General features: G+C 32.4%; 1 protein-coding gene across 2 annotated transcripts in view; it reads right to left on the reverse strand.

The window, feature by feature from the left end:
* LOC136977579 (delta(14)-sterol reductase LBR-like) overlaps positions 1-20559 on the reverse strand; it is a 53691-nt gene extending 33132 nt beyond the window's left edge. For both annotated transcript variants that reach the window (XM_067273097.1, XM_067273104.1), the window contains exon 1: positions 20474-20559. The gene's annotated coding sequence lies outside the window, so the exon portion shown is untranslated. The remainder of the gene's footprint in view (positions 1-20473) is intronic.

Here is a 20559-nt window from a genome sequence, read left to right on the forward strand (position 1 = left end):
TTAATTTACAAGTATTTCTCAATTTTACTATCTTCTGATAAAATGTTTTTGATATTATCAGTTAACATCAGTCAAACTGTAAAAATGTAGCATGCAAATTACTATCTATACAGAGTCCATTAAATTAATAACCTACATATTAAATGCTAGACAAATTCATCTATTATAATGCCAAGTGTTCCCCATATCATCTATAGCAGGGGTGGCCAACAAGTCGATCGCGATCGACCGGTCGATCGCCAAGCCAATTTTGGTCGATTGCTAGCGATGTCTTGACTTAATGTATTATATTTGTAACCGAACGCAACTGTATGCATGCAGTTATGATTCAACTCATAAGCAGTGAGTGCACTTCGTACTGAAACACAGTGTATAAACATAGTATGTATTTCACACTCCTCCTCCCACTTAGACAATGCCTATGACAACAAGTCGATCGCGACACATTTTTACGATAAAAAGTAGATCTTTTGTGCACAAAAGTTGGCCACCCCTGATCTATAGGAATTGACCATACAAAACTTTCAGATTACTTTCGTTCTATTTCATTAAATTGTATTTTATTAGGAATAAAAATTATGAGTTATCAATGGCAAAAATTCAGGATACATAATAAGATTTTTACAGTCTTATCATATTGAAACATCACCAAATGATCACCTAAATAATCAGGCTATTATACCACTAATTATATTAATTAATACTAAGAAATTAAATACTAAAGGTACACATTAACTGCTATCTCTTAACTAATTTAATAATTTATTAAATAATTTAAAACCATCTGGAAGAAAAGAACTGACCTGAGGTGGGGCTTGAACCCAAAGCCTCCACTTGCTGTGCAACACACTTGCCAGATGTACGTACCACCCAGACCCCAAGCAAAACTTTGCTTCCAGATGTATTTAAATTTAGATATAACCTTACATGGTTAATTATAGCCTGATTGTTAGGCAATCATTTGGTGATGTTTCTATATACATATCAAGCTTTGCGATGTTTGATGTTCCTATCATATTTTAAATGTTTTATCTGCAAGTATGTAAAAAAGCATATGGCTAGGTGTAGATATATCACCACATTACTGTTCATACTTATCTTGTAATGAGAAATGAGTTTCTAAGCTGTGTTATTACTAGCAATGAGAAATAGGTACACTACTTCATAAAAACATTCATCCTTACTAGTTAAGAAATTTAAGAAATATACAGGTACAATTAATATTACAAGAATGATTTTCCAGAATCATGTACATCTGAGAAAAGTATATGTAGCATAGCCATTTAGCAATGCTCAAGCTATTCTTCTTCAACGCCATATCAGATTCCTGACGTCGGCGACACTTCGCATAGGTTAGTAAGATAGTAATACGCCAAGGTGTTTCTAGGGAAAGTTACAGCCAGAGTAGTTTCCCGTTGCCTTCTCTGGGACGTGATGTTACACGAGGGGAAATGCCTTCCAGGAGGTCTTGTAAGGGAAACTGGCCCCTATTCAGGTGTTACAAACGTGGAGAAAACCCAGAAAACTCCATGTGGCCAGTCTGTCCAAGCGCAGCGCAAATCCGCAACCGAACTCCCAGTGTTTAGTGACAGAACCGCTTGGCCAGTGGTGGGCGCTCAAGCTATTAGGCAAATATAAATTAATTTAAGATATAGAACAGTAACTCCTAAATCAGCCAGTCTTTCTTAAACTGTTCCCTGAGTCTACAGAGTTTTAGAGTTTATGACACAAAACTACATAGCAGAATCAAAAATAAACTGAGATTGTACTATTAACATAGTAAAAGTTATATTCAAGTAATTTTTACAAAAGATCAGCTTCAAAATAAACATCATCTGCAGCTACACACTTCTGCTAGCATCCACATCATTTGTCGACACAATAGTGGAACCACTTTTTATGATGCAGCAACCATATATATATTTGTGGCTCTAAGTGATAGATCTTTCATATATTTCTCATCCAAGAAAATATACATAAATTATATTTAATAATAAGCATGTTTATAAAGTGGTCAATTAGCTAACTATTTATTAAACAAAGTATGGAATTCAACAGCCCTAATCCCCCAAAACTATCTGTTTTGGAATCAGGGCAGTTGGAAAAACAATAATGAAAAAACAAACAGTTCTTTTACAAAATGCATTAAATATTTCAATCAGCTTTTATATTTTAAATATTTTACTGGTTATATACAGTCTGATTGGCTTCAACTAAAAACACCACAGTGAAACCTGCATAACCAATCCTACATGTATTTTTACATCCATTTTTAGATTATCAATTTCCCAAAGATCATGTTTTTAAACATATTTCACAAAATTTGATTAACCTTGTAAACATACTTTTTGAAAATTTTACTCTTTTTAAAAATACTTTAAATTTTGTTTTTATTTTCACAATTGTTTTAAATGTGTTCTAATGCATTCTAATGTTTTTCCATTACATCTTTTTAGCTCATTTATTTATTTGTTAATTATTTTATTTTATTTATTTTTATGGGTTTTATTGTTATGCAGGGAATGAAAATCTTTTATCTCAATCAGACTTTTCCTAATGTACTAAAATAAATAAATAGTTTGTTTTATATATAATTTTGTAAAGTTTATTTGGAAATATAGTGTTGATCTTTGATTTCACAGATCCTAATAAAACAAATTTATAAAAAATAAACCAGATCTGCTTGTTCCAAGAGATCTGTTGGAAAAAAACACGGTATAATTTTCTGGCATGTTGTAATTCCAAAGCCTTGACAGATCAAGAATCTGCTGAACCAACAAAAAGATCACATAAATATAATACAACGGTATGTCCTTGACCAATAGTTATATGCTTCCCATATCTGTAAAATTAGTCAGTCCATCATTATGGACTGACAAAAACCTAAATAAATTTAAGTATTTATTAAATATGAAATGGTGTTTACTTATTTATTTGTTTGGTTAAGTTACAGCAATGCAAGACTTGAGTAAGGGGCCGTCCATAAATTACGTAAGGGTGATTTTGGCCATTCTAGACCCTCACCCACCCGTGTAAGAAACCATAATATTTTCTTTGATCCTCCCTACCCTTCCCTATCTTACGTAATATTTAGGCATGATTTTATAGAAAGATTTTAACAAAAAAAATTTTTTATGAAACCCTAAAATTTTACCTTAGGTCCAAAATATATAATTATTAATTAGTTAATTTCTACTAATGCCTCTCTCATTCTAGCAGAGCTTCTTCCTTTGCCACTATGTATGGTAGAAAAGATTCTAAACTACTACATCTGAACTACAAACATCAAGGCTCAACAACAGTCTCTACTCCTATCTACGGCTGTTCAAATGCTATCACATTGCAATTACCCTATCTCTGATCATCGCCCTGTAAACAAGGTTATCCCCAGGGTACATTTGGTGTCATCTGCTTCTTTTGTGGATAACCATGCACACATTAATATCTACACAGATGGGTCCAAAAGCCCCCTTCATGTCTGCTCAAGTATCTGTATCTTCCTCCAAACTGACATAATGTCCAAACTGACTTGCCCAAAATATGTTAGAAGGTACAGATACCTCCACATATCAAGCTGAAGAAGATGCTGTTTATCAAGCTGTTCAGTGGGCCACTTCACTACCAAACAAAACTCTATCAACATTTACAGAGATTCTTAGTCCGTCCTAAAAGCTCTATAAATCCCAATTGCAATAGCAATAAAATCACATATATCCAGTACCATATTAAAAATCTTGTAAATAAGATAACTTTTATGTTTGTTCGTGGCAATACTGGCATACTAGGAATGAAAAAGCAGACTTTGAGGCTAAGAAAGCAGCTGCAAAGGACACTGACTTGGACTACATTCATAACACTCTCTCAAGCAGCAGCCTTAAAAATTATATTCATGACAACGCTATCGGGACATTCCAATTTTCAACACGAGTGTTGAGTGTTGAAACCAACATTTTGACGTCATCAACGACATTCCAACTCGAGCATGAAGTGCTTAGTTCCCATAATTCCATTCTCAACAAGATGGATTCCATTCAAATGTCACACCAATTACTCACAATTCATTGGAAAGTAGCAGTCAACATATCTGTTGAGTGCTGAGTGTGTTGAGTCAGCGCTGACAACAGTGCCACTTCAACATTGAAAAAAGGAATGATTTTTAACAAACATTGAGATCAGTGCTGAGTCAATGTTGAAAATTGGAATGTCCCGTATGCAAAAGCAGAATCAACAATAGTTGAGCAGTAAAACTGATAGAATAAAAGACTTTATTTTCTTAGTGTTGAATGCAGGTTTTCATCACCACTTGGAGATTTAACGTTTGCTACTGCTCAACTGCTTACTGAGCATGATAATTTTAGAAGCTACCTGGGGATGTATAACCGGGCAGAAACTGACTCTTGCTTTTGCTCTACAGAAAACCTAGACACCGTCAACCATATGATCTATCATTGTCCAATTTACGATCAAAATAGACTTGTTCTGAAATTAAAAATCTTTACGCTTGGTTTCAGGTGGTCATGTCCACTCAATAAGCTTGTTCAGAAGCCACTGTTTGATGCTTTTTACAATTATGTTAAAAAAATGTGGAAGAAAAGACTATTTCTAATTTCTAATATCTAGTTTTACATTTTAGTTTTCACTAAAAGCCGAATACTAATTTTATGTTCACTTTGTATCATGTATTTTGGTTTATGTATTCTTAGTGTTATACACCCATAAGAGTGGTGCACTTATTCTAAAAAAAAAAAAAAAAAAACGAGAGAAGAACACCACATGGCCTTTCTCCCATGATCAAAAATGTGTAGAACATGAGTCTGCTAGCATTATTTATTATTCTATCACGTCACACGAGATGGTGTTAGTACAAGCGTTCTAAATAGAAACGACCAAATTGAAGCCAAATTCAAAACTCCACCACTCAACGAGATCAAAAAATAAAAATAACAATATTATGTAAGATGAGATCTATTACCCCCCTACCCCTGAATAAGAAATCGTAAGAAATCCTTGACCCCCACCCACCCCAAAATATCTTACGTAATTTATGGCCTTCCAGGAGGTCTTTTTAAGGGTAACTGGCCCCTATTCTGACATTACAGACAGAGAAAACCTGGAAAACCCCACTTGGCCAGCCCATCATGGCAAAGCACAAACCCACAACTGAACTCCCAGTGTTCAGGAAATGAAACTGCTTGGCCAAACGATTTTGGAATTTCAATTTGGAATTTAATTCAAAAGCTTTGCTTTTCCTATTGCTATTTATCTTTACTCCTGACAACACACAAGAACGATTCAAACAACCCAGATAAAATAGTTTTGTTTTTAAATACCAAAAAGCGAGCATCCAGTAAAAAATGCAAATACAGGATTGACAAAAATTATTGCAAAACGCACAGAATCCTTCGCTCGCACGTATAGGACCTAGGTTTTTGAAGCAGTGAAAAATAAATAAAAACCTTTGGGAGTCTATCCGCTGTTAGACGTGACTGCTTAACTCTTTTGTTTTTCTTTTTTAGGTAAGTTCTTGTTTTATTATGTCTCAAGGAGTAAAGAGGAAAACTTTTTCACCAACTGTTCCAGAGAGAACACCAAGTAGACCTAGAAGGAGTAGTTCCAGTCAGGACGAGGAGGTTTCTGAATTACTACAAAATTCGAATTTTGATGTATCGGAAGGTGTTCGTTTATTACTGCGTATGCATGCGGCTCTCAATGGTAAAGTGGAGGATTTTATAAAGCGGCTCGACCATCTTACGGAATGGCTTAAGAATGTTGATGAGGCTCTTGTTGACTATGAGGTTAGATTAGTTAATATTGAGACTAGGATTGGTTCGGGTGGGTCGGAGATGACGAGCTCCTCCCTTATTGATAATATTAGTATGAAGGTGTCGAAAATAGAACGAAAGATGGATTATATGGACAATCAGCAGAAAATTAATAACTTAGTGATTCATGGTTTGGAGGAGGGAGATGGAGAATCGGCAATGGAAACATTGGAGGTAGTTAAATCTTTTGCTGCGAGTAAGTTGAATTTGCCTCTGTTGCGATATGTTGATGCCAGGCGAGTCGGTAAAAAATTGAGTGATAGGCCTAGAATAATAATTTGTCAGTTTAGTTCACTTAGTGATAAATTATCTTATAAAAAAGCAGTTATTGAGTCGCGTAACTTAAATGTTTTTGTTAACGATGACTTTTCTCAACGACTAAGAGACATTAGATATAAGTTACGTGTGTTTGGAAGGCAGAAGAAATCAGAAGGTGCTCATAGTATTCGTTTATCCTATGATAAAATATTTATTGATGGAGTAAAATATGGATATGATGAGAATTTGGGGAAAATTATTGTTGTCTCCTCATAGCAACCAGTAATCCAGGCTACCTCTATCGTGGCGTGGAATTGCGCCGGTATCAAAAATAAGCCGAACTCATTTTGGAAATATATATCGCAATTTGATATAATCTTTTTATCTGAAACTTGGTATTCTGCTAAAGGTAATAAAAGTAATTTTGAGGTTTTATCGGATTATAATTGTATCATTGGTGATGCTTTTCGTGATGGTAGTAGGGGTAGATTCAAGGCTGGATGGTTGCTGTTTATAAAAGTGTGTTTTTGTTATAAAGTAATTTATAGAGATGATTTTTTGTTTTGATTAATATCATAGTCCCTACGGGTGAATTTTTGTTATGTTTTGTGTATGTGCAAGAGCATAGTTGGCAGGAAATTTTTGAGATTTTAATTAATTTTCATTTCAATGAAGATTCTAACTTAATTATTTTGGGTGATCTTAATGCTTGGATGGGTGCGGAAAATGTTATTCCTGATTACATTGGTGATGTTTTTGGTATTGATTATGTTAAAAGAAGCAGAACATCTAAGGATGCTATTGTGAACAGCAGAGGGCAAAAGATGCTTCAGTTTTGTATAGATAAAAACTTAATAATATTGAATGGTAGAATGTCGGGTGATGAAGCCGGTGAATATACGTTTGTGTCTAGTTTGGGTTCATCGGTTATTGATTTTGGTCTAACAACTTCCTGTGTATGAGGTTGAGTTAAATCTTTTTTTGTTGATGATTGTTGGTTATCGGATCATTTTCCTATAGTATTATGTTTGGACAATCCTGTTCAACTTAAGGTGACTAATAAGGGCAGCTTTTACGAAAGAATTTTTTGGAATTGTGAGACTATGAATACATTTGTGCTGGACTTTGAGAAATATTTGTTAGATTGTGATTCGGTTTCTCCATCAAGTGTTAGTAAAGTAATTGTTGAAATAGCTAATTCCCATAATATGAACTTTAAACCAAAGGACTATATAAATATTAACAATTGGTTGGATCTGGATTGTCGCTTAATGATCTGTAACAGAAATAGAGCTTGGAGAGCGTTTAAGAAACATGGTTTAGAATCGTATTGTAAATTATCTGTGTTATTTCGTAGTTTGGTTAAAAAGATTTGTGTAGCTAAGAAAAAAAAGTTCTTGTATATGGTTCAGAATTCGGATATCTTTCGTAAAAATAATAAATGGTTTTGGAATTTGTGTAAAATTAGAAACTATAATAGTAAAGTGAATATTTCTTTGGAGGAGTGGTTTACTTATTTTTATTCCTTATATGGTTCTGCACTTCCTTATAGCGTAGATTTGTCTGTTTTCAATGAGTGTTTAAGTTGGTCTGATGAAATTTTGGATGTAGACATTATGGATTCTGAATTGAGCTATGTTTTAAGTAAAGTTAAGGTTAGTTCTGCACTTGGGGTTGATGGTATACCTTCTGAATTTTGGAGGATGGATTGTGTTTTTCCGATACTGCTTAGAAGTTTTGATAGAATCTTGAGAACAGGGGTAGTCCCAAAAGATTGGGGCAGTGCTATTTTATGTCCGGTATATAAAAATGGCTCTAAAGCAATCCCTAGTAATTATAGAGAAATTTCACTGCTGAACTATGTTTCAAAGATTTTTTGTAATATATTGTATTACAGGTTGGTTACTTGGTTAAATTTAAACAATATTTTATTTGAGAATCAGGCCGGTTTTCGTGAAAAATATTCTACGTTAGATAATATATTTATTCTGCATACCCTTATTTCTAAGACTTTAATGAGGAAAAGGCAAAAAGTTTATGCATTCTTTGTTGATTTGTCCTCAGCTTTTGTTATGGTGGATAGAAATTTAATGTGGAAAAAACTTTTGAAATATGGCATTAGTTTTAAATTTGTTTCTTTACTTACAGAATTATATAGTGAGTCTAATGTAAAGATTAAATGGGGTTGTCTTTGTTCTAGGTCTTTTTTCACTGCTACTGGGGTTAGACAGGGCTGTGTTTTAAGTCCGGTATTGTTTAGTATATATTTAAATGGTTTAATTGAACAAATAACTAATTCTGACTATGAAGGTATAGAGGTGAATGGCATTGGTATCAAAATATTGGCTTATGCAAATGACATAGTCTTGATAGCCGACTCTGTTAGAGGTTTACAAGGATTTATTAATATTTTGGATAAATATCTATTAGAAAATAATATGAGTTTGAATCTTATGAAATCTAAAGTTGTTGTTTTTCGTAATGGTGGTAAACTTGCTAAGTTGGACAAATGGTGGTTTAGAAACGATGTGATTCAGGTAGTTTCTCAATATAAATATCTGGGTGTTGTATTTAAATTTAACGGAAAATATAAATCCCATATTCAGATTGCTAAAAGGAATGCCTTTATTAAAACTGATAGAGTTATTCAGATGTGTAGGTTGGCTAAACTACGTAATTTAAAAGATTGTTTAAGGATTTTTAATTCAATTGTCACATCATCTTTGTTATATGCTGCCGAGGTTTGGGGTTATCAATCCGATGAGTTAGATCCAGTCCTGGCTAATTTTATTAAAAAGATTATTTGGTTTGCCTCGTTGTACCCCAAGATATTTGATTTTTATGGAATGTTCGCTATTACCTTTGTCTTTTACAATACTAAATAAGTGTTTGAATTGGATCTTTAGGACTATTGATTTGGATGAAAAGCGATGGAGTAAAACGTGTTTATGTTATGTGTTAAATAAAAGGGATCTGCTGTGGTCTAAAGGTTTAAGGAAAATTTGTGTTGATAATGGTATTAATTTTGATGAATTACTAAATAATTATCACTGTTGCTCTACTTTGAAATTAAATTATTTTGACAACTTTATTTTTGATTTAAATCGTCGTATTAATGTAAGTTCTTATAATGTTTGGTATAAGCACTTAAACAAATCTTTCTTCGACTGCTTGATTTATAACAATAATCTCTCTTTTAATATTTGCTCCACGATAATGCAAATCAGATGTAATTCCCTTAATTTTTTACAGAACCATCGCAGAGAAATTTGCATATATTGTCAGGGCGATCTGCCATTGGATGCTTTTCACGTGATAGCTAGATGTACAAACTTAGAAAAAATACGTGAAAGTATTTTTGGTATTCCCAGTATTCAGTTTGATAAGTTTTTGGCCCTCATTGGTAATGAATGTAGTTTTGATTTAATTAATTTTGTTCAAAAAATTAAATTATTTTTTAGGTAATCTATTATTGTTTTATTGTTTCAGTGTACCTTTGTACGAAGTTTGGCGTACATTTTGTTTTATTTTGCATATTAAAATATTTGATTTGACCGAAAGGTGGCATTCGCTTTTTTCCTTTAAAGTGTGTTCGTTGCAAAGGATTTTTGGGAGTCTATCCGCTGTTAGACGTGACTGCTTAACTATTTTCTTTTTCTTTTTTAGGTGGGTGTGATTACTTTTTTTTATTTATATAGTATTCTTTGTTCGGATAGTTCTCCCCACATTTTTGTTTTCTTTTTATATATATATATATATATATATATTTTGGTTAAATATATAATGTTATCGCTTTGTGTAATATATTTCTTTATTTTTTGTATATTTTCAGTTTCTCTGTAATAACTTATGTATTGTATTTGTATATTAGTTTTGTTGTAAATGTTATGTATTGATTTTGTACTCCCGCATCATGGGTTCGTCCTAGCATGACTAAATAAATAAATAAATAAAATAAATAAATAAAAACCTTGTCTTATATGCGAGTAAATATGGTATATGTTACAGCTAAGGCTAAGCACTTGATTTGGATAAAGCTAGGATTAACTGGCTAATGCTAGCTTTATCTAAGTCTTTTGGTTAAAGCAAGTAACAATTTATTCATTTTAAACTTCATCTGTAAAAAGCATGCTTTAGTCAAGTCATAAGTGGATAAAGGAACAAAAGCTTACTGAAATGAAAGTTTTCTATAACATTACCTGCATTTGCAGTTGAGGAAGGTGACACTGTTGATGCCATCAAACAGCGAAACCATTGCAGTATGATTATTTGTGTTCCTTTAAGACTGATCAAGGAGTCTAAATGTATAACGCATGTACTTTGTAGCTATTTCAAATCTGCTGTGTAATGCTGGAATCATGTAAACAGTTTTCTTCTCTATACTTTGTTTTTTTGTCATTTCTTAGACTGTAGACAATTACTTTTCTGTAATATACTAGTCAAATCATCTCGCTTACAATGCATGAAAATTCTAATTAAAACACTAATAGTTTGACACACTATTCATATTATTATTGTTATATTTCATTCTTATATCTATTATTTGTATTTATTTCAATTATCTCTAATTTATTATGTTATATATATCTTTTTAAAAATTGTTAGTTAATTGCAAGTTAATGTTTATTTTTAAAATCTGATGAAACATCTGCATTTGAGGTCTATTCCTTATGTTTGAACCTGAAAATTATTATTATTAACGATTATTATAGATAGGAATACATCAGACATTTTCTGCTCAAACATTTACAGCAAAAAAACATGTTTCAGTCATTTTCCTGTCTCCTTTTCTAGATCACCAAATAAAACTAAGACACCATCTAAAAATGTAAAGTTCCTACTGAATATTGGTTTTATGTGTAGTGCTTAATTACATTTACCATTTCAGTCAGTGAATGCAAAAAGCTGTAAAAAATTATTTTGTGTCATTTTATTTAGCACTTTGTTATACTGTATTTACTCGCATATAAGACGATCTCTCATACAGGACAAGATGTGACTTTAAAGATCAAAATGAAAAAAAGTTAGATTTATTAATACAATTCTAATTTTATTTTGTTTAATCACAAATAAAATATCAAATGCATATAAATGCACACATTGTCCCACAAAAATTACTGGCATTTTAAACTTTAAGGAAAAATCTTGTAAAATCGACAACACAATTTGTTTATGTAAAGCTGGACAATTGAAAACCTTATCTTTTTTGCCAATTCTTAACAGTCAAATTCACTCTCTGTCAATTACACTAATAAGTTTCTCCGAATTCTGATTTCCAAATAATCATCTGTTTTCACATGGGAATGAATTAAAACTTATATCGGGATCCTGTGTAATTTTGGAATTCAATTCAAAAGCTTTGCTTTTCCTATTGCTATTCATCTTTACACCTGACAATACAAAAGAATGATTTAAATGACCCAGAAAAAATACTTGTTTTTAAACACCAGAAGGTGAGAATCCAGTAAAAAAATGCAAATACACAGTTCACAAAATTATTGCAAAAACAAAAAGAATCCTTCACTCATGTGTATAGGATAACCTAGGTTTTTGAAGCAGTGAAAAATGAATAAAAACCTTCTCTTATATGCGAGTAAATACAGTAATTAAATTTAATATTGAAATTGTTTGTCTTCAACTCTTATTCATGTAAGATGTCTTCAGCAATCCAGTGAAATTATGTATAAATCAATTAATACTTGAATTATTTTTGTGATTTCCATTACACTACATTATTTTTATTCAAATCCTAAAATATTCTTAAATTTTTTATGTAGATTATACTAGAATATATGTAATAATATGATTGATTATGCTGCAAATTCTTATTTTTAAAAAAAATAAAATCACAATCATGCAAAATAGTCAAATTCTGTCTACAAAGATTTATGTAGAGATTCTGCAATATAATTCACTGTATATTAATTATTGTATTTATAGCTTTATCATTACCAGAATTTATTAATATTTTATCATTAATCATAACTTCTTCTTATGCACATAAAAACATACACGTACACAACCATTTATCATTTTCTATGTAAATATAGAAATTCATAAAACAACTAGATCAAAATGATATAGTATTAGGATCAATATGATAACAAATAGAAAAAGTTAAATGTGGTACTGGTCACAACAATAACAATCATATATATTTTTATAAAGATTTTATAAATTAAATTAAAATTAAATATCATCACGGTTTTGTAGCTTAGGAACATTTCTGCCTATAATAGCCTCCAAATTCTATTCTATTCATTTTCTAAGTCGTCTTTCTATCTGTAAATTGAAAACCGATTGACAATTTAAATAATCCTGGGTTATTCTTTCAATATGTGCTATTTTCTTCTGGATGTGTTTATTTCTTCAATTATATTAGTTATATTTAGTTTTTTTGGGCTGCAATTTGAAACAACTATAATTCTATAAATTTCCACTGTCATCTGTCTGAAAACAATCTTCACTAATGACTACCGGTACATATAAGATCAAATACAACCTCTTCAACCTTCAGATTTCCGGTACAAAACGACAGCGTAAATGACAACCCGTATGGTCTAAAGCTCAAACTTGATCAACTATCAAAAGTCAATGTGCATTTTTTAGACACCACCATTCAGCTCACTAAAAACAATATTGAAACGAGGGTGTACTACAAACCCAGCTACCTACCTATATACATACTCGCTGGGTCCGAGGACCCGTATCCATATAAGATTGCAGCGTTCAGAGCGTTAAGCCCTGGTCACACTATGCGATTTCCAGCCGTGCAGGCGACTGCAACCGCGACGGCTGTTCCCGTTAACTAGTAATCCCCCCTAGAAAACCGGCGCGACTGCAACCGCAACTAGAAACAAAAAGTTTGTTCTACTCGCGACAGTTGCAAACGTGCATCCAATCAGAAGACGTCTTTGTGCCACGTCATACTTTGTGTTCTTTATTTGTCAACATATCTTGATTTATAACATTTGTATTAACTCAGTTTCAATACATTTAAATGCTATATTTGATATAAATCAAATCTGAATTTATAAAAGTTATTGTTAGATTTATTTTAAAAAGTTTGATTACTTTTAATAATATACAATTGAATAAAATAAATGCTTATATAAAAGAAAAAATATATCGTTTATAAATTAATTAAATCATTCAAGCTTTCCTCTAAACAACATTTACTCTCCAATATTCACTTTTATATTGATAAATAGCATCCAAAACTTCTGGGATAATGACTAATATCGAATTATGGGCCACTCTAAATTGGTATATCAAACTACGAAATGTTTCACCTAAATTATATATAAGTATAAATTATATTCATGCGGATATATCCCCTATAACTTTCGGCATCCGAAAGCCTTAATTCATTCATCAGCTGGTGAAAGCACGATTGTTTAGCCCGTTGATTTTCATTTCGCCAAGTTTCAACCCAGCATAAACGTTTTTTCTTTTTTTTTTCTCTTCGTATATTCTCGCCAGCTCTAACAAAATTAGCGACTTTTTTCTTTTATTCAGTCCAGAAAAGGAACTGCTTGCTATTTTAATAAGAAAAGTAACTAAAATTCCGTAAATACTCTGAAGTAGAACATAAAATGTCGGTAAACTCACGAAAGTAGACAAAAACAAGCTACTGTAGTTTTATTGGTTTATTATAGGGTCACATGTTTCCGAGTTGCAACGTCAACAAACAATGTGTGACCACGAGAAGACGGGCGCGACTCGCGCTTGTTGCAGTTGCGATCGCCTGCGCGGCTGGAAATCGCATAGTGTGACCAGGGCTTTAGTAAATAGGGCATTCACACACAATTCGAAATGGGAAGACATGGTCACAGAGCTTAAACACATAGAAGACATTGCCGCTATTCATGGATACAGAAGTAACCTTATCTGTAGTTTAGCTCATAACTTCCTTAATATAAACGCAGTGCATCACACCTCTGCGGAACAGGATGAGTCCAATTTGAGCCCCGAACAGGATCCAATCAAGAAACACACTGTTATACAATACAACAAAGATCTGCATTCCCTGTACAAGGAAATAGTGCTAAAGAAAGGCACCAAGTTGGCGTACTCGAGAACGCAATCTATCTACTCGCTACTCAGAAACACTAAAGACAAACCAGATATTTTAAGAGCACCAGGGGTGTATAGTGTCCCAATAAGGGATCACAGGTTCCAAAGAGACCTGGTATATATTGGATCCACCAAGAGGTCCGTTCAAAAAAGGATTTCTGAACATAAGCATGACGTTGACAAAAAAAGACACACCACTGCCCTGTCAACGTAAGCCACGGACCCCAATGTAAGAGCAGACTTCGATAACACCAGCCTCATTAAAAAGTCATTCAAAACGGACCACATCAGGGCCTTGAAGACCCTTGAGACTTACAAGGCAACCAAATCGGGGAAATGTATTAATTTCAAAGACAGTAACGTATTATCGTATGCGTGGCACTATACCTCTGAGGGGCATCCACATTGGTAGTTATGTATTATTCCTGAGAAGATAAACCACATCATTATGATAGACTCCTGTCTAGTAAATTTATTTTAAAATCTTTGATCGTTACTACACGCTGGAGATATTCAATTTTTTTTAATTTCAAAAACGTTCTATATTCATCGCATTCCATTTTGCAAGCATCAAAGAACCTGACGAAGATCTCAGTCAGTGGAGAATCAAAAATGTTAGTTCGTTAACTTTCATCGTTTTGTACCGGAAATCTGAAGGTTGAAGAGGTTGTATTTGGTCATCTGTCAGTCAGTCCATCCTTCTTTAATCTTGAAAATGGTGTTAGATAGATGAAAGTCAAGACCAGATATGGAAAGCTTAAAAGCAGGAGGCCCCAATTAACTGGAAGGTCACATTATTTCAATTCAAAAATTTTCTCCTGAACAGAGTTAGATATATGACTGGAATGACTTCACTGTTAGCAGGAAAGGTATGATGTACAGGGGCAAGACACTATGAAATTTAAGTGCATTGTGGTAAAAACTTGCAGCCTGCAATTTCACAATATATAATTGCTTGTATTTCTAGTTTTTTTCTATAGCCTTGTCTTGCATATTCTATGCAAGACAAGACTATTGCAGCTATTATTGCATAGTCTATGTTTTCTACAGGTAGTCTTTATATTTAGTCAGTGGTGTTACTATTTTCATTTTTGCCACTTCAATACCTTGTTTTAATCTTTTTTGTCCCTGTCCATGTTTCACAGAAAATTTCATTAGTGGATTAAATTATAATCTTATGCAGTTTTATATACATGTGTGATCAAAAAGTATCAGGAATGGTTCAATAAAATGCAAGATTTGAATTTATTCATCAAAGTTTATTTTATCCCCTTTGAAGGGGTCAAAATAAACTTTAAATAAATCCCCTCCTACTGTAATGCCCTTATGCCAACATTTTCTCCAATCCTTGAAATATGCTTTAAACTTGTTTTCATGACACCCCTTCAGGATTCCCAGAAAGTTTTGTTTTATGGCATCAATCAACTCAAAATGATGACCACAAAGCAGAAATTTTAGTCCAGAAAACAGGAAAAAGTCACACTGTGCCATATCCAATTAATATGGAGCTTGTGAAACCATATTTGTTGAATTTTTGGCCAAAAATTCACAAACAACAGCAGCATTGTAAGCAGGTACATTATTGAGCTGCAAAATCCATGAGTTTTCTTGCCACAAATCAGGTCATTTTCTATGCAAAAGACGCACAATGCTTAAATAATATTCTTTGTTGACAGTTTGGTCAGTCAGAAATAATTTGTGACACTATGACAAAGCAAGGAAAACAGTCAACATGACCTTGATTTTTGACTGACTTTGACATGGTGCTTTCAGTCTTGCTTCACCTTTCAAGTGCCATTCACTGGATTGTTGAGCTGTACCAGTGTCAAAAGCATAGATTCATATTTCATCACCCATAATAATGCATTTTAAGAACAATTTGCCTTGAGAAAACATCTCAGCCACTTGAACAGTTTGTTGTTTTTTTTGGAAAAACTTCAACATTTTCAGGATAATTCGAAAAGCACCATGCCCCAAGTCCAAATCATCTTTTAAAATTGATACTGGAACATGTTCAATAATGTCCCTAATTGTTAAATGACAATCATTGAGTACCAAATCTCTGACTCAAGCAATATGTTGTTCATCAGTTGAAGTGAATGGTCTATCAGAGTGTGGTTCATCTTCAACAGATTTTCTGCCTTTCTTAAACATCTTGTACCCCTCTATAGACTATCACCACCAAAAGCTTTTTGCAACATTTTTAATCATTCTATAGCAGTAATTCCATTGCAGAAACAAAATTTAATGCATGTTCTTTGCTCAATTACACTTGACATTTTGAAAACTTGTCCTAACAGGCAGTTGTCCTAGTATCCATGATAGTGCTGTTGATGACGAAACAGGAAAATTTGACATTATTCTTAATAAAAACATATGAAGGGAAGAATGAATACAATGGGCCAGATGTACCACAAGTGTACAGTTAAGAAAGGTACAGAAGTTAGCACCTATCAATCTTTCATGGACTCATTGAAGGTTTGTGTTATAAATGTCATGATTATTTATGTTGAATGATCTTCATTGGAGATCAACAAGGAAAGATGACAAAAGAGTCTTCCATGAAAATCTAGAAATGCAACTAATAGCGAGGTTGAGGCTGAAGTTTTAAATGCAAAAACATGTATGTCAGACGTTTGGCGCCGCTTTCCTGTAAGCCTAGAAGTTTGGCAATGGTGTTTGGAATGTCGAACATGATTCCACTGACTTTCCAAACACCATTGTCAAAGTTCTAGGCTTACAAGAAAGTGCCGCCAAACGTCCAACGTACACGTTTTCGTGTTTAAAACTTCGGCCTCAACCTAGCTATTAACTAATATGTTAACTTGATAAACTAAAAAGAAGCTGATTTGCATACTGCCTTGGTTTTAATGAAAATTAATGAAACTTCTTTTTCATAACTTTTGAAAAAGAAGTACCTGTAGTTACCTACTGAAGGAATTAATAAATTACGGACAAAAGAATTCCAGATTATTTGACTGTCAATTTGGTTGATTTGAATAATTATATGTGTATCAGGAGTTACTCACCATTAGGGGTTTATGTTAAGTAAAAAGTTACAAGTGGAAGGGTTATAACTGTATTGGTTATTTCAATAAGTTAGATCATAAATATAAGCTATATATCTTTAACAATGAAAAAAGTCCATAGCTGAAATACAGAACTGTAATTAGCAAATTTTTGTGCACAAGAAAAAAATATAAACCTGTACTTTCAATATATACCAGGTTGTTCAATAAGTTTTGTCGTTCGATAAAAAAAACACAATTTTATGGTTTGAAATACATTTTATTATTCAATATAATTTCCCTGAACTTCAATACACTTGTTCCAGTGATCTTCTAATTTATGGATTCCATCCCTGAAGTGAGAATCCGAAAGACTGTCGAAATACACTTCCACGGCTGCTATTACCTCTTTGTTCGATGAAAATCGTTTCCCATGCATGAATTTTTTAAGATGTGAGAACAGCCAGAAGTCAGAGGGAGCTAAATCTAGCGAATAGGGAGGATGTTGCAACAATTCATATTTTAATTCGCTGATTTTTGCGATGGTTTTTTGAGCTGTATGAGAGGGTGCGTTATCTTGATGAAAAATGATTTTTTTCTTCTGTAAACCAGGTCTTTTCTCACGAATTTTTACATCCAGCTGGTCCAAAAGATTACAATAATAGTCTGAGTTTATTGTTTTACCAGTTTGGAGATAATCCACAAACAAAATTCCTTTTGCATCCCAAAAAACTGATGCTAACACCTTCTTGGCCGATTTCTGGACCCTAACTCGCTTCGGAGCCGAAGTACCGGGTTCACACCACTCCTTAGCCTCTTGTTTTGATTCAGGATCATGATGGTAGACCCAAGTCTCATCCATAGTAATGAAACGACGCACAAAATCCTTTTTATTTTTTCTAAAACACTCCAAATGTTGCTGAGAAAGTTGCATTCGAATGTGTTTTTGCTCCATAGTTAGCGAATGCAGCACCCATTGTGCACACAGCTTTCTGTAACCCAAAACGTCAGCCAAAATATTGCTCACACTGCCTAATGAGATCCCTAGGGCTTCTACTAAATCACTCTCAGTTAATCGACGATCTTCCAAAACCATATGCTGTATTTTTGCTACGATTTCTGGTGTTGATGCACTTTTTGGACGTCCTTCACGTGGATCGTCTTCGAGACTTGTACGGCCACGTTTAAATTCAGCAACCCATCTTTCTACTGTTCTAATTGAAGGTGAAGAGTCCTTATACACTTTTACCAATCGTTCATGAATTTGTTTTGGTGCTACACCTTCCAAAAATAAGAACTTTATCACTGCACGATATTCAATTTTTTCCATTGTAAAAAAATACACTGACACGTCAACTTTGAACAGCTGCAAATATAGAAATGAGTTGACAGATCTACATGAAACTTCACACGTATTTATAAAAAAGTAGTACTATTTTTAGAGTAATAAAACGACAAACCTAATAGCGCCATCTCTTATTGAACGACAAAACTTATTGAACAACCTGGTATTTTAAATTATTTTTTAAATAAAACACTAGGTACCAAGAAATAAGAATTTGAAGTTTAGTATGATTTCACGTGTCAAAATGACACAAGAATAGTAAAAGTGTAATTTTTCTATATACCTATATATAAAAAGAAAAATCTTATTAATCTAATTTTTATTAAATTTATGACTAAATATATTTTAATTTTCTGTTTCAAAATTTTATGAAACTGTATAATTTCTAAAAACTATGTATAATTCATCATACTGAATTAACTTACTTTAAATTTATCATAAAAATTTTTATTTTTCACTGGTTTCTCTGATGATTTTGTGCCATAATTTTTTTTAAAAATAACCAATATATATATGTATACAGTAGAACCTCTGTTATCCGGACTAATTGGGGATGAAGGTAGTCCGGATAACAAAAAATCCGGATAATCGAAAAATAATAATAATTGATAGTGCATATAGTATGGATAATTTTTATTTGTCTAGATTTACATATAGCTTCAATATTAAATAATTTTGATTAAGAAATTAAATTAACGATTTTTGTTTAAAGCTAGCTGTTCTTTTTGAAGCTGCTAAATCGCGAATACTTTTAAGACATATAAGTTGTCCTGAGTTACACTCTTCTTAGCTCTCAAACCACTTCATGGCGACATCTAAGCACTGAACTCGATCTTGTTTATCTGAGGCAGATATTTCTTTAATTATTTCCTCATCATTCAAAATTTGGAATCCAGGATTGATCGCATCGCAATTTAACCACTCAGTTGCATCTTCGTCACATTCAGCACATATTGAAATTTGGGCTATTGCTTCCGTAATGTCTCCTATACCACTTTCTACTGTTACTGGAATTTACTAATGGTCTTTTCAAAATTTTGTTCCATGCATTCCATCACGTACGTACATAAACAGTGTTGCAATTCGCCAAGTGCAAATCAGAAAATTCATACAATTTTTGTTTATTTTGAACAATCTGGATAATCGAAAATCCGGATAATAGAGGTCCAGATAATCAAGGTTCTACTGTATATATAAATTAAAAGATGGTTTGCTTAATGAAATAATATCATACTCAAATATAATTTTTAATTATTAATTATTTTCTGTAAGATTTATATTTTACCAAAGCAACTACAACTCATATAGATTTAAGTAACAGTGAAAAATTATATTTATCATATGTAAATTTATGAGTAAATATATATATAAAGTATATTTACTCATATATATATATATATATTTGATATATAAATTAAAATTTTTATCTTGTCATTTACATTTTATAAACATAACTTTACCTTATTTTATATTAGCTGAAAAGTATCATTTTATATATTATTTGAAGCAAACTTGAAAGATGTTTTATTACACAGTTGCTATAGCAACGAGTATTTGTAAACATAGTTTTAACAACACTTTTTTTCTCTCGTTTTCTTTCAGAACCATAAAATATACGTAAAGTTCAACTTTTATAGTTAAAAAAAAAAAATGTTAAATTTGAAAATATTAGCATAATTAATTACAAATTAAAATAGAAATTTAATGATTAAATAATTGGAAAACGAGAAATAACGAATGTTTCCGCCTTAATTTGCATTATTTCATAAATAAGAATGCATTTCCGTTAAACATTCCCGTGCAATATACAATAATTTCACCATTACAAGCTAAATTTAAATTGATTAAATAGTGAATTAACAACGATCAAAAGAACAGTATTTGTTAATTGATACAAAGGTGAGAATAGTGTGTTATTTCGTGCAATGAATATCGTATTTTAATAAATACGTAGTAAAACGTACCTTACGACGATCGTGCGAAACAAAATACTCCAAAACGACGCTTGAATTTGTCCGAGCGGGAATGCATTCTATTGGCGGTTAAGAAC

This window comes from Centruroides vittatus, unplaced genomic scaffold (assembly GCF_030686945.1).
Source record: "Centruroides vittatus isolate TY-2023 unplaced genomic scaffold, ASM3068694v2 contig_1114, whole genome shotgun sequence".
Classification (NCBI taxonomy): Eukaryota; Metazoa; Arthropoda; class Arachnida; order Scorpiones; family Buthidae; genus Centruroides; species Centruroides vittatus.